The 12,405-nt window shown below is 43.7% G+C and overlaps 1 protein-coding gene across 7 annotated transcripts in view; it reads left to right on the top strand.

Annotated features, from left to right (window-relative positions):
• The window catches only part of BAZ2B (bromodomain adjacent to zinc finger domain 2B), a 403,884-nt gene that overhangs the window by 40,003 nt on the left and 351,476 nt on the right, over window positions 1–12,405 (top strand). For 4 of the 7 annotated variants that reach the window (XM_063694870.1, XM_063694875.1, XM_063694869.1 and 1 more), the window contains exon 3: window positions 1,508–1,609. The exons of 1 other annotated variant lie outside the window; for it this stretch is intronic. The gene's annotated coding sequence lies outside the window, so the exon portion shown is untranslated. Of the gene's footprint in view, window positions 1–1,504; window positions 1,610–12,405 lie in introns of all 7 variants that reach the window. 2 more of the 7 variants (XM_063694872.1, XM_063694871.1) reach the window with 1 other exon arrangement.

The raw sequence follows: 12,405 nt of genomic DNA, 5'->3' as shown, positions 1-12,405 counted from the left end.
TGACTGGTATAAATCATCTAAAATAAAATCCTTAAGTACATTCACGGTTGTTAACACCGCTTCCTCTTCAACATTTTTGAAATGTGTACCATAAATCCTAATTGTCTCAATTGATTATAAGCAGGCTTATATTCTAAAGCAAAATTATTATTTTGTTGCAACTAGAAAACTATTCTCATGTCTTATACAAAAGTTTAGAATGTTTATATGGAAAATGAAATAGTAATGCCTAATATAAACTTTATACAAAAGTTTAGAATGTTTATATGGAAAATGAAATAATAATGCCTAATATAACAATATGTACACAAAGGAAAAAAGAAGCAAAATGTTTCTGGGATGAAAATGAGGTGAAGAATTTTCAAGTCATGCTAAAGTTTGACAACATGGTTGTATTCTTGAGCGGCTCCCAAGAGAACTATTCTAAGAGTTGTGGAACAATATTACATACAATTAGGATTAGTTATTTTATAAAGGAATTTGTTGATATGATTAAAAATCATATATCCATGAGAAGTGGCCATTAGAGGGAAAAACAACGTGCTATCCAAATCTGAAAGGCCATTAGCTTAAGCATCTCTAGTGTTTGGTCTTCATTATATAAATATATCAGATTATTTACTAAGAATAAACTATTTCTGCTAGTTTGACTAATATACTGAGTATTCCTGAGCAGAAAGAGTTCGTATTCATTGACTGACCAGGCCTCTGAAAAGTTCAGCAGGATGGGGCAATTATTATTTTTTGTCTAATTGGTGAAATCGTCCCAATAAATAACTGTTGTACCTGATATGTTCTTTTATTTTTAAAATTGAGATATTTATATTTAAACTCATTTTAAAAACATTGCCTCTCTGGGTTCACTTTTAAAAGTATTTGAGGTAGTACCTTCTAGAAAGAATTAGTTATTTATGTCCCATATAGCTACCAATTATTTTCTGTCTTAATATGTATCACCCTTGCATGCATTTTTTTTTTATTTGAAATGGTTCTTTGGGAGAATGAAAGTATTGCGAGGAGCTCCAGTGACCCAAATGAATTATAAAACATTAACCAGTAAGTCAGCAGTTCTGAACATCAACCTTGACAGCTTATGAGTGAAGATAGTAGGCAGTAAGGGAGGACCAGATTTAAAGGATCAATGTATTTGACCTGACAAAATCAAGGGATGAGGCATATTGATTGAGGTGCAGTTTAGAACTGTGAGTACTATTCTTGGAAAAGCAGGCCTAGACACACTTATAAACTGAAACCTAAGATAAAGAAAAAATTATGAAAGCAGACAGAGAAAAGTTTGCTTTACATACCAAAGAACAATAATTTGAAGGCCAACATTTTTTCGTCAGGAAACATAGAGGCCAGAAGACAGTATAACATCATCTTAAAACCTGAAACAATAAATCAGTCAGTCCAGAATTCTGTGTCCAGTGGAAGTATCCTTCAGAAATGATGGCAAAATTAAGACAATTTTACAAATGGGAAACTAAGAGAAATTTGTCTCCAGCAGACCTATACTCAAGAAGTGATAATGGAAGTTCTTCAACTGAGCAAGAAATGATATTAACAGAAAACTTGGATCTTCAGGAGCAAATGAAGAACATCAGAAATGGTAAATATCTGGATAAAAATAAAAGACTATTATCCTCTTAAGTCCTTTAAAATGACCTTTGGGTATTTAAAACAAAATTATAACATTGGAGTTTTGGAGTTTTCAATGTATGCAGATGTAATACATATTTACATTGTTAATATACAATAGTAATTTATACAACTACTATAAAATACATAAAACTATAACAACGTATGGTATGTGGCAAGGGGGCAGGTGATTAAAGGGACCTATATGCTTGCAAGGTGTATGTGTTTTACATGAAGAGAAGAGATACAGTGTTCTGTTTGAACTCTGAAAGATCAGAGATGTATATTGTGATCCTTACAGAAATCGCTAAAAATAAAATACAAAGAGATACAGTTCATGAGCCAATAGAATTGTTAAAATGCAGTACTAAAGAGTATTTAAATTATCTTTCTAAAAAGTAGAAAAGAGGCTGGGTATGGTAGCTCACGCCTGTAATTCCAGCACTTTGGAAGGCCGAGGCGGGTGGATCACTTGAGGTCAGGAGTTTGAGACCAGCCTGGCCAACACGGTAAAAACCCATCTCTAGTAAATATACAAAAATTAGCCAGGCATGGTGGTGCATGCCTGTAGTCGCGGCTACTTGGGAGGCTGAGGCAGGAGAATCACTTGAACCCGGGAGGCGGAGGTTGCAGTGAGCCGAGGTCACACCACTGCACTCCAGCCTGGGCGACAGAGCAAGACTCGATCTCAAGAAAAAAAAAGAGGAAAGAAAGAACAACAGGAACTACTGCAACAACACATGGAGATAATAGAGCCAAGTAATAAAATTATTAAATGAAATTCAGTGATAACAATAATAACATTAAATATTAAACGTCTAAATACTAAAATTTAAAGCTAGGTTGTTAGAGCAGATACAAAAGAAAGAACAAACTATACTTCCTACAAGAGATTTATCTTAGGCCTAAAAATACAAATATATTGAAAGTAAATGAATAGACAAAACTATACCAGGTAAACAGCATAAAAAGAAGAAACAGCTATATTAACATCAGATGAAATCGCTTTTAAGACTGAGGGTATTATCAGAGGTAAAGAGTGATATTTCATAAAGATAAAAGGCACAATCTGAGAAAACATAATCACAAATGCCTGTGTAACAGCAACTTAAACATACATGAAGCAAAAATTGAGATCATGGTAGAAGATTTTAACACCCCCTTCTCAGTAATTGATAGAACAACTAAAAAAAAAATCTATAAAGACATAGAAGATTTGAACCGATTTGATCTAATGGGTACATTTGGAATACTATACCTAAATAACTGCCAAATACATATTTTTTTATGTTCACATGGTGTATTCTCAAAGAGAGACCATGTGATAGACAATAAAACAAAACAACAAACTTAAAAGGAATGAAATTATGCAGTTTGTTCTCTTACCACAACAGAATTAAAATTCAATGACAATAAGATAGGAAAATACCAAATATTTTGAAACGTAACACCCCCCTAAATAAAAAATAGGACAAAGAAGAAATCAAAAAGCAAATTAGAAAATACTTTGAAGGGAATGATAATGAAAATACAACAGATCAAAATTTGAGGAATGTAGATAAAGCAGTGCTTACAGGGTGACATAACTTCAATTTCTTTCTTTTTTTTTTCTTGAGACAGAGTCTCTTGCTGTGTTGCCCAGACTGGAATGAAGTGGCATGATCTCAGCTCACTGCAACCTCTGCCTCCCAGGTTCAAGCAATTCTCCTGCCTCAGCCTCCCGAGTAGCCTGAATCACAGGCATGCACCACCATGCCTGGCTAATTTTTGTATTTTAGTGGAGATGGGGTTTCGCCATGTTGCCCAGGCTGGTCTCAAATTCCTGATCTCAAGTGATCAGCCTGCCTTGGCCTCCCAAAGTGCTGGGATTACAGGCGTCAGCCCATTTCAGTTTCTTAAATTAGAAAACAAAGCTCTAAAATTAATGACCTGAGATTTTAAGAAGCTAGACTAGGAAAAGCAAATTGAACCTAAACTAAGTAGAAGGAAGAAGGAATAAAGATAAGAACAGAAATCCACCACCCAAAAAACAGATGAGAGAAAACTGACAAAACCAATATCTGATTATTTGAAAAGAAAAACAAACATGTACCTACCTACATGATTGAGATAAAAGAGAAAGCAGTAGACAAAATTAAACATGCATTCATGATATAAACTCAGTAAACCAGGAATGATAGGGAACTTCTTAACCTGAAAAGGAGTATATACTGGAAAACCCTCAATTAACATCATACATAGCAGTGAAAGATGGAATATATTACCCCAAGGATTAGAAACATGGAAAGAATGACCTCTTTCACCATTTGTATTTAACATTGTAACAAATGCTCTAGACATTGCATTAGGGCAAAAGAATAACAGCAATAATGTGTATAAAGATCCTAAAGGACAAAGTAAACTGTCCCTCTGCAAAAGCAACTACTAGAACAAGTGAATGAATTAACAATGTTAAAGAATATAATGTTAATATAAAATGAGTTGAATATTTTATATACTAGTAGCAAACAATTGGTATTTTTTAAAAATTTCATCAAAAGAAAAATAGTTAGGAATAAATATAACAAAATACATCTACAATCTCTACCCGTTAAACTACAAAACACTGATGAGAGAATTTTTAAATGACTGAATTTAATAGATATACCATGTTCATGAATTACAACACTCAAGATTGTTGACATGTTGCTTCTAATGAAATTGATTAATAAAACTACTATAATTTCAATTAAAATTTCAGTAGACCATTTTGAGAGAACATGAAAAGCTGATGGTAAAATCGATGTGAAAATGCATAAAAACAAGCAATAATAGACAATGCAGTTTTTAAAATGATAAAATTGGAGAACCTATCCAGATTTCAAGACTTCAAGTTATAATCATAACTATTTGTTATTGGCAAAATGAAAAGCCCGTGGACCAATGGAACAGAATCAAATCTTAAAATAGGCCTGGGACACACATATATAATTAACTGATTTTCACCAAGGATGCTAAGGTAATTTAGTGAGGGAATGGAGAGTCTTTTATTTATTTATTTATTTATTTATTTTTGAGACAGAGTCACACTCTGTCACCCAGGCTGCAGTGCAGTGGCACAATCTTACCTCACTGCAACCTCCACCTCCTGGGTTCAAGCGATTCTCGTGCCTCAGACTCCTGAGTAGCTTGAATTAAACAGGCATGTGCCACCATGCCTGGCTAATTTTTGCATTTTTAGTAGAGACAAGGTTTCACCATGTTGGCCAGGCTGGTCTCAAACTCCTGGCCTCAAGTGATCCACCTGCCTTGGCCTTCCAAAGTGCTGGGATTATGGGTGTTAGCCACCATGTCTGGCTGGAGAGTCCTTTCAATAAAACATTGATGTAATTGACTGCCAAAATGGGGGAGAAATTATTAATCCTATCTTATATTGAAGAAAAAAACCTCAATTAACTATAAACTTAAATCTAAAGCCTCGCACTATAAATCGCTGAGAAAAAAATTAAAAAAAACAGGAGAAAAATCTTTGCAATCTAGAAATGGGAAAATTATTTTTAGTTTTTTTTTATTATTATACTTTAAGTTATGGGATACATATGCAGAACGTGCAGGTTTGTTACATAGGTATATATGTGCCATGGTGGTTTGCTGCACCCATCAACCTGTCATCTAGGTTTTTCAGCCCCACGTGCATTAGGTATTTCTCCTAATGCTATCCTTCCCCTTGCTCCCCACCCCCCAACAGGCCCTGGTGTGTGATGTTCCCCTCTCTGTGTCCATGTGTGTTTTGTTTGGTTTGGTTTGGTTTTTTTCAGATGGAGTCTTCGCTCTGTTGCCCAGGCTGGAGTGCAGTGGCCTGATCTTGGCTCACTGCAACCTCCGCCTCCTGAATTCAAGCAATTCTCCTGCCTCTGCCTCCTGAGTAGCTGGGATTACAGGCATGTGCCATCACACCCAACTAATTTTTGTGTTTTAGTAGAGACGGGGTTTTGTTGTGTTGGCCAGGCTGGTCTCAAACCCCTGACATCAAGTGATCCACCCACTTTGGTCTCCTAAATGCTGGGATTACCATGCCTGGCCTGTTCTTAGAATTTTAAAAGTATGAATCAGCTGGGCATGGTGGCACATGCCTGTAATCCCAGCACTTTGGAGGCTGAGGTCGCTGGATCACTTGAGCCCAGGAGTTTGAGACCAGCCTGGGCAACATGGTGAAACCCCATCTTTACAAAAAATACAAAAATTTAGCTAGGCGTGGTGGTGTGCGCCTGTAGTCCCAGCTACTTGGAAGGCTGAGGTTGGAAGATCACCTGAGTCAATGAGGCAGAGATTGCAGTGAGCTAAAATTGGGCCATTGCACTCTAGCCTGGGCGACAGAGCGAGACCCTGTCTCAAAAAAAAAAAAAAAGAATCATAAAAAAATATAATAAATTGGCCTTTTTTTAAAGATCAAAATTTAAAACTTTTGCTCTTTGAAAACACACTTAATAAAATGAAAATGCAGTACATGCATGGAGGAACAATATTGTAAATATATATCAAAGGACTGGGACTTGCTTGCAGGACATTAACAGAACTTTTACAACTCACTAACAAGAAGAACGTGACCCATTTAACAAATGAACAAAAGTTTTGCCTAGGTACATCATAAAAGGATACATGAATGTGAAAATAACCACATGAAAATATGCCCAACATCATTAGTCAACAGGGAAATGCAAATTAAAACCAAAGACACCCATTTCACACACATTACAATTGTTAAAACTAAAAAAGATGTCCATATGGGATGCTGTTTAGGATGTGCACCAACTAGAATTTGCAAACACTGATGGTGGACGTGTAAAATGGTAATCCACCTTAGAAAATGGTTTGACGGTTTCTTAAAAGTTAGCAACAGGCAGCCGGGCCCGGTGGCTCACACCTGTAATCCCAGCATTTTTGGAGGCCAAGGCAAGTGGATCACGAGGTCAGGAGTTCAAGACCAGCCTGGCCAACATAGTGAAACCCCGTCTCTACCAAAAATACAAAAATTAGCCGATGTGGTGGCATGTGCCTGTAATACCAGCTGCTCGGGAGGCTGAGGCAGGAGAATCGCTTGAACCCAGGAGGCAGAGGTTGCAGTGAGCCAAAACCAGACCATGCCATTGCATTCCAGCCTGGGTGACAGAGTGTGACTCCATCTCAAAAAAGAAAAAAAAACAAAACAAACATTAGCAACAGGCTGTGCGTGGTGGCTTACACCTGTAATCCCAGCACTTTGGGAGGCCAAGGCGGGAGGATCACCTGAGGTCAGGAGTTCGAGACCAGCCTGACCAACATAGTGAAACTGTATCTCTACTAAAAACACAAAAAATTAGCTGGGCATGGTGGCACACCCCTGTAATCCCAGCTACTTGGGAGGCTGAGGCAGGAGAATTGCTTGAGCCTGGGAGGCGGAGGTTGCAGTGAGCTGAGATCATGCCACTGCACTCCAGCCTGGCCGACAGTGAGACTCTGTCTCAAAAAAAAAAAAAAGAAAAAAACAACAACAACAAAAGAAAATTAGATAAATTAGACTTTGCCAATGTTAAAACTTTTGTCCTAGGGTCACCATCAAAAAGGTAAAAGACCACCAACAGAATGGGAGAAATATTTGCAAATCATACATTTAATAAGAAACTTGTATCTTGAATATATAAATACCACTTAAAATTCAATAAAAAGCTCATTTTAAAAAATGGACAAAGAATCAAAATACACATTTATCTAAAGAAGGTATATAAATGGTTTATAAGCACATGAAATTATGTTCAACATCATTAGCCATCAGGGAAATGAAAATCAAAATGACAGTAAGATACTAATTCACAACCACTAGGATGGCTGTTTAAAAACCAAAAGTAAGGGCTGGGCTCAGTGGCTCACTCCTGTAATCCCAGCACTTTGGGAGGCTGAAGCAGGTGGATCATTTGAGGTCAGGAGTTCAAAGCCAGCCTGGCCAACATGGTGAAACCCCATGTCTACTAAAAATACAAAAAAAAAAATTAGCCGGGCATGGTGGTGGGCACCTGTAATCTCAGCTACTCGGGAGGCTGAGGCAGGAGAATCACTTGAGCCCGGGAAGCAGAGATTGCAGTGAGCAGAGATCACGCCATTGCACTCCAGCCTGGGCGACAGCAAGACTTCATCTCGAAAACAAAACAAAGCAAAACAAACAAACAAAAGTAAGAAACAAGAATCAGTAAGAATGTGGAAATATTGGAACCTCTCATATGGTGCTGGCAGGTATGTAAAGTGGTTCAGCCACTGTGTGGAAAACAGTTTGGCAGTACATGAAAAAGCTAAACATAGAAATACCATATAACCAAACAATTCTACATTTAGGTATATACCTTAAATAATTAAAAACAGATACCCGAACAAATACTTGTGCATGAATGTTTATAGTAGTACTATATACAATTGCCAAAAGGTGGAAAGAACTAAATGTCCATCAACAGATCAATAAGCAAATTGTGGTATAATCTATCCAATGGAATATTATTTTTGGCCAACAAAAAGGAATAGTGGTGCATGCTACAGTGCAGATGAGCCTTGATAACATGCCAAGTGAAAGCAACCAAATACACAAGGCCACATGTTGTATGATTCCATTTGTATGCAATATCCAGAATAGGTAAATCCAGAGACAGACAGTAGATTGGTGGTTGCCAGTGGCCAGGGGAAAGAGGAAATAAGGGAATACCTGTCTCATGGGCATGGGTTATTTTTTTTTTCTTTTTTTTTTTTTTTATTGATCATTCTTGGGTGTTTCTCGCAGAGGGGGATTTGGTAGGGTTACAGGACAATAGTGGAGGGAAGGTCAGCAGATAAGCAAGTGAACAAAGTTCTCTGGTTTTCCTAGGCAGAGGACCCTGCGGCCTTCCGCAGTGTTTGTGTCCCTGGGTACTTGAGATTAGGGAGTGGTGATGGCTCTTAACGAGCATGCTGCCTTCAAGCATCTGTTTAACAAAGCACATCTTGCACCGCCCTTAATCCATTCAACCCTGAGTGGATACAGCACATGTTTCAGAGAGCACAGGGTTGGGGGTAGGGTCACAGATCAACAGGATCCCAAGGCAGAAGAATTTTTTCTTAGTACAGAACAAAATGAAAAGTCTCCCATGTCTACCTCTTTCTACACAGACACGGCAACCATCCGATTTCTCAGTCTTTTCCCCACCTTTCCCCCCTTTCCATTCCACAAAACCGCCATTGTCATCATGACCCGTTCTCAATGAGCTGTTGGGTACACCTCCAAGCCGGGGTGGTGGCCGGGCAGAGGGGCTCCTCACTTCCCAGTAGGGGCGGCCGGGCAGAGGTGCCCCTCACCTCCCGGACGGGGCGGCTGGCCGGGCAGGGGGCTGACCCCCCCCCACCTCCCTCCTGGTCGGGGCGGCTGGCCGGGCAGAGGGGCTCCTCACTTCCCAGCAGGGGCGGCCGGGCAGAGGCGCCCCTCACCTCCCGGATGGGGCGGCTGGCCAGGCGGGGGGCCGAACCCCCACCTCCCTCCCGGACAGGGCGGCAGGCTGGGTGGTGGGCTGACCCCCCCACCTCCCTCCCGGACAGGGCGGCTGGCCAGGCGGGGGGCTGACCCCCCACCTCCCTCCCGGACAGGGCGGCAGGCTGGGCGGTGGGCTGACCCCCCCCACCTCCCTCCCGGACGGGGCGGCTGGCTGGGCTGAGGGGCTCCTCACTTCCCAGTAGGGGCGGCCGGGCAGAGGCGCCCCTCACCTCCCGGACGGGGCGGCTGGCCGGGCGGGGGGCTGACCCCCCCACCTCCCTCCCGGACGGGGCGGCTGGCCGGGCTGAGGGGCTCCTCACTTCCCAGTAGGGGCGGCCGGGCAGAGGCGCCCCTCACCTCCCGGACGGGGCGGCTGGCCGGGCGGGGGGCTGACCCCCCCACCTCCCTCCCGGACGGGGCGGCTGGCCGGGCGGGGGGGCTCCTCACTTCCCAGTAGGGGCGGCCGGGCAGAGGTGCCCCTCACCTCCCGGACGGGGCGGCTGGCCAGGCGGGGGGCTGACCCCCCCACCTCCCTCCCGGACGGGGCGGCTGGCCGGGCGGGGGGTTGACCCCCCCACCTCCCTTCCGGACGGGGTGGCTGGCCGGGCGGGGGGCTGACCCCCCCACCTCCCTCCCGGACAGAGCGGCTGGCCGGGCAGAGGGGCTCCTCACTTCCCAGTAGGGGCGGCCGGGCAGAGGCGCCCCTCACCTCTCGGACCGGGTGGCCGGCCAGGCGGGGGGCCGAACCCCCACCTCCCTCCCGGACAGGGCGGCAGGCTGGGCGGTGGGCTAACCCCCCCACCTCCCTCCCGGACGGGGCGGCTGGCCGGGCGGGGGACTGACCCCCCCCACCTCCCTCCTGGACGGGTTGGCTGGCCGGGCGGGGGGCTGACCCCCCCACCTCCCTCCCGGACGGAGCGGCTGGCCGGGCAGAGGGGCTCCTCACTTCCCAGTAGGGGTGGCCGGGCAGAGGCGCCCCTCACCTCCCAGACAGGGTGGCTGGCCGGGCGGGGGGCTGATCCCTCCACCTCCCTCCCGGATGAGGTGGCTGCCGGGCGGAGACGCTCCTCACTTCCCAGACGGGCTGGCTGCTGGGCGGAGGGGCTCCTCACTTCTCAGACGGGGCGGTTGCCAGGCAGAGGGTCTCCTCACTTCTCAGACGGGGCGGCCGGGCAGAGACACTCCTCACATCCCGGACTGGGCGGCAGGGCAGAGGTGCTCCCCACATCTCAGACGATGGGCGGCCGGGCAGAGAGGCTCCTCACTTCCCAGATGTGATGGCGGCCGGGAAGAGGCGCTCCTTGTTTCCTAGATGGGATGGCGGCCGGGCAGAGACGCTCCTCACTTTCCAGACTGGGCAGCCAGGCAGAGGGGCTCCTCACATCCCGGACGATGGGCGGCCAGGCGGAGACGCTCCTCACTTCCCAGACGGGGCGGCAGCCGGGCAGAGGCTGCAATCTCGGCACTTTGGGAGGCCAAGGCAGGCAGCTGGGAGGTGGTTGTAGTGGGCCGAGATCACGCCACTGCACTCCAGCCTGGGCACCATTGAGCACTGAGTTAACCAGACTCTGTCTGCAATCCCGGCACCTCGGGAGGCCGAGGCTGGCAGATCACTCGCGGTTAGGAGCTGGAGACCAGCCCAGCCAACACAGCGAAACCCCATCTCCACCAAAAAAATACGAAAACCAGTCAGGCGGGGCGGCGCGCGCCTGCAATCGCAGGCACTCGGCAGGCTGAGGCAGGAGAATCAGGCAGGGAGGTTGCAGTGAGCTGAGATGGCAGCAGTACCGTCCAGCTTCGGCTCGGCATCAGAGGGAGACCGTGGAAAGAGGGGAGAGGGGAGAGGGGAGAGGGGACGGGCATGGGTTATTTTGGGTGGGGGGTGGTCAGGGAGTAATGAAAATGTATTGCAATTAGATAAGATTGTTGGCCAGGCACGGTGGCTTACTCCTGTAGTCCTAGCACTTTGGGAGGTGGAGACAGGAGTATCGCTTGAGCCCAAGAGTTCGAGACCAACCTTAGTAATATACTGAGACCTTGTCTCAATTAAAAAAAAAAAGATGATGGTTTTACAACATTGTGAATGTACTAAATGCCACTGAATTGTTCCTTTTAAAATGGTTAATTTTATATTATGGGAATTTACACAATAAAACACACCTACAAACATACACTCACACATTGAGATATCACTACACATCAAATAGATGAAATAAAACTTTCAAAACTGACTGCACTGGGTTTTGACATGGTTATAGAGGAATTAGAACCCTATGTGTGGGAATATGAATTTGTAAAACTACTTAGGAAAACAGTTTGGCTTTAAAAAGCTTAAAAAGCTAAACAAAACCCAACCACATGATTCATTCACTCTTTTCTTGGGAATTTGCCCAAGAAAAAAAGAGGATATGGGCATACAGACTCTTGAACTAGAATATACCTAACAGCTTTATTTGTAATAGCCCCCAAATTGGAAACATCTGAAATGTCCACCAACAGGTTAATGAATAAAGAAACTGTAGTATATCCATACAATGGAATACTACTCAGCCATATAGAAAGATGAACTATTCACACATTACAATATGGCTGAAGCTCAAAGTAATTTTTCTAAGTGAAGCAACCCACACAAAAAGGGAATACATACTATATGATTTCATTTATATAAAACTCTAAACAAAATAGACAAATATCTAGTGGCAAGAAATAGATTGTTAGTTGCCTGGGGACAGGAAGAAGGGGAGTAGGGAGGGAAAGAGGATTACAAAAGGGATGAAAAAACTTTTTGGAGTGATGGATATATTCACTATCTTGATTATGGTACTGTTTCACAAGTATATTCATAAGTCAAAGTTTATCAAATTGTACACTGTACATATGTGTATTTTGTATATCAATTATACTTTAATAATGCTATTTTTAAAATAAAAATATTAGTGGCCAGGCTCAGTGGCTCACGCCTGTAATCCTAGCACTTTGGGAGGCCGAGGTGGGTGGATTACTTGAGGTCAGGAATTCAAGACCAGCCTGACCAACATGGTAAAACCCCATGTCTGCTAAAAATATAAAAATTAGCTGGGCATGGAGGTGCACGACTAATCCCAGCTACTCAGGAGGCTGAGGCAGGAGAATTGTTTGAACATGGAAGGTGGAGGTTGCAGTGAGCTGAAATTGTGCCAGCCTGGGCAATAGAGTGAGACTCTGTCTCAAAAAATATATATATATATTGATGAGGATGTGGAGTAATTGGAACCCTTGTACAC

Source organism: Gorilla gorilla, chromosome 11, assembly GCF_029281585.2.
Source record: "Gorilla gorilla gorilla isolate KB3781 chromosome 11, NHGRI_mGorGor1-v2.1_pri, whole genome shotgun sequence".
NCBI lineage: Eukaryota > Metazoa > Chordata > Mammalia > Primates > Hominidae > Gorilla > Gorilla gorilla.
The sequence above is the reverse complement of the archived record's forward strand: the minus strand, read 5'-3'. Positions and strand labels throughout refer to the sequence as shown.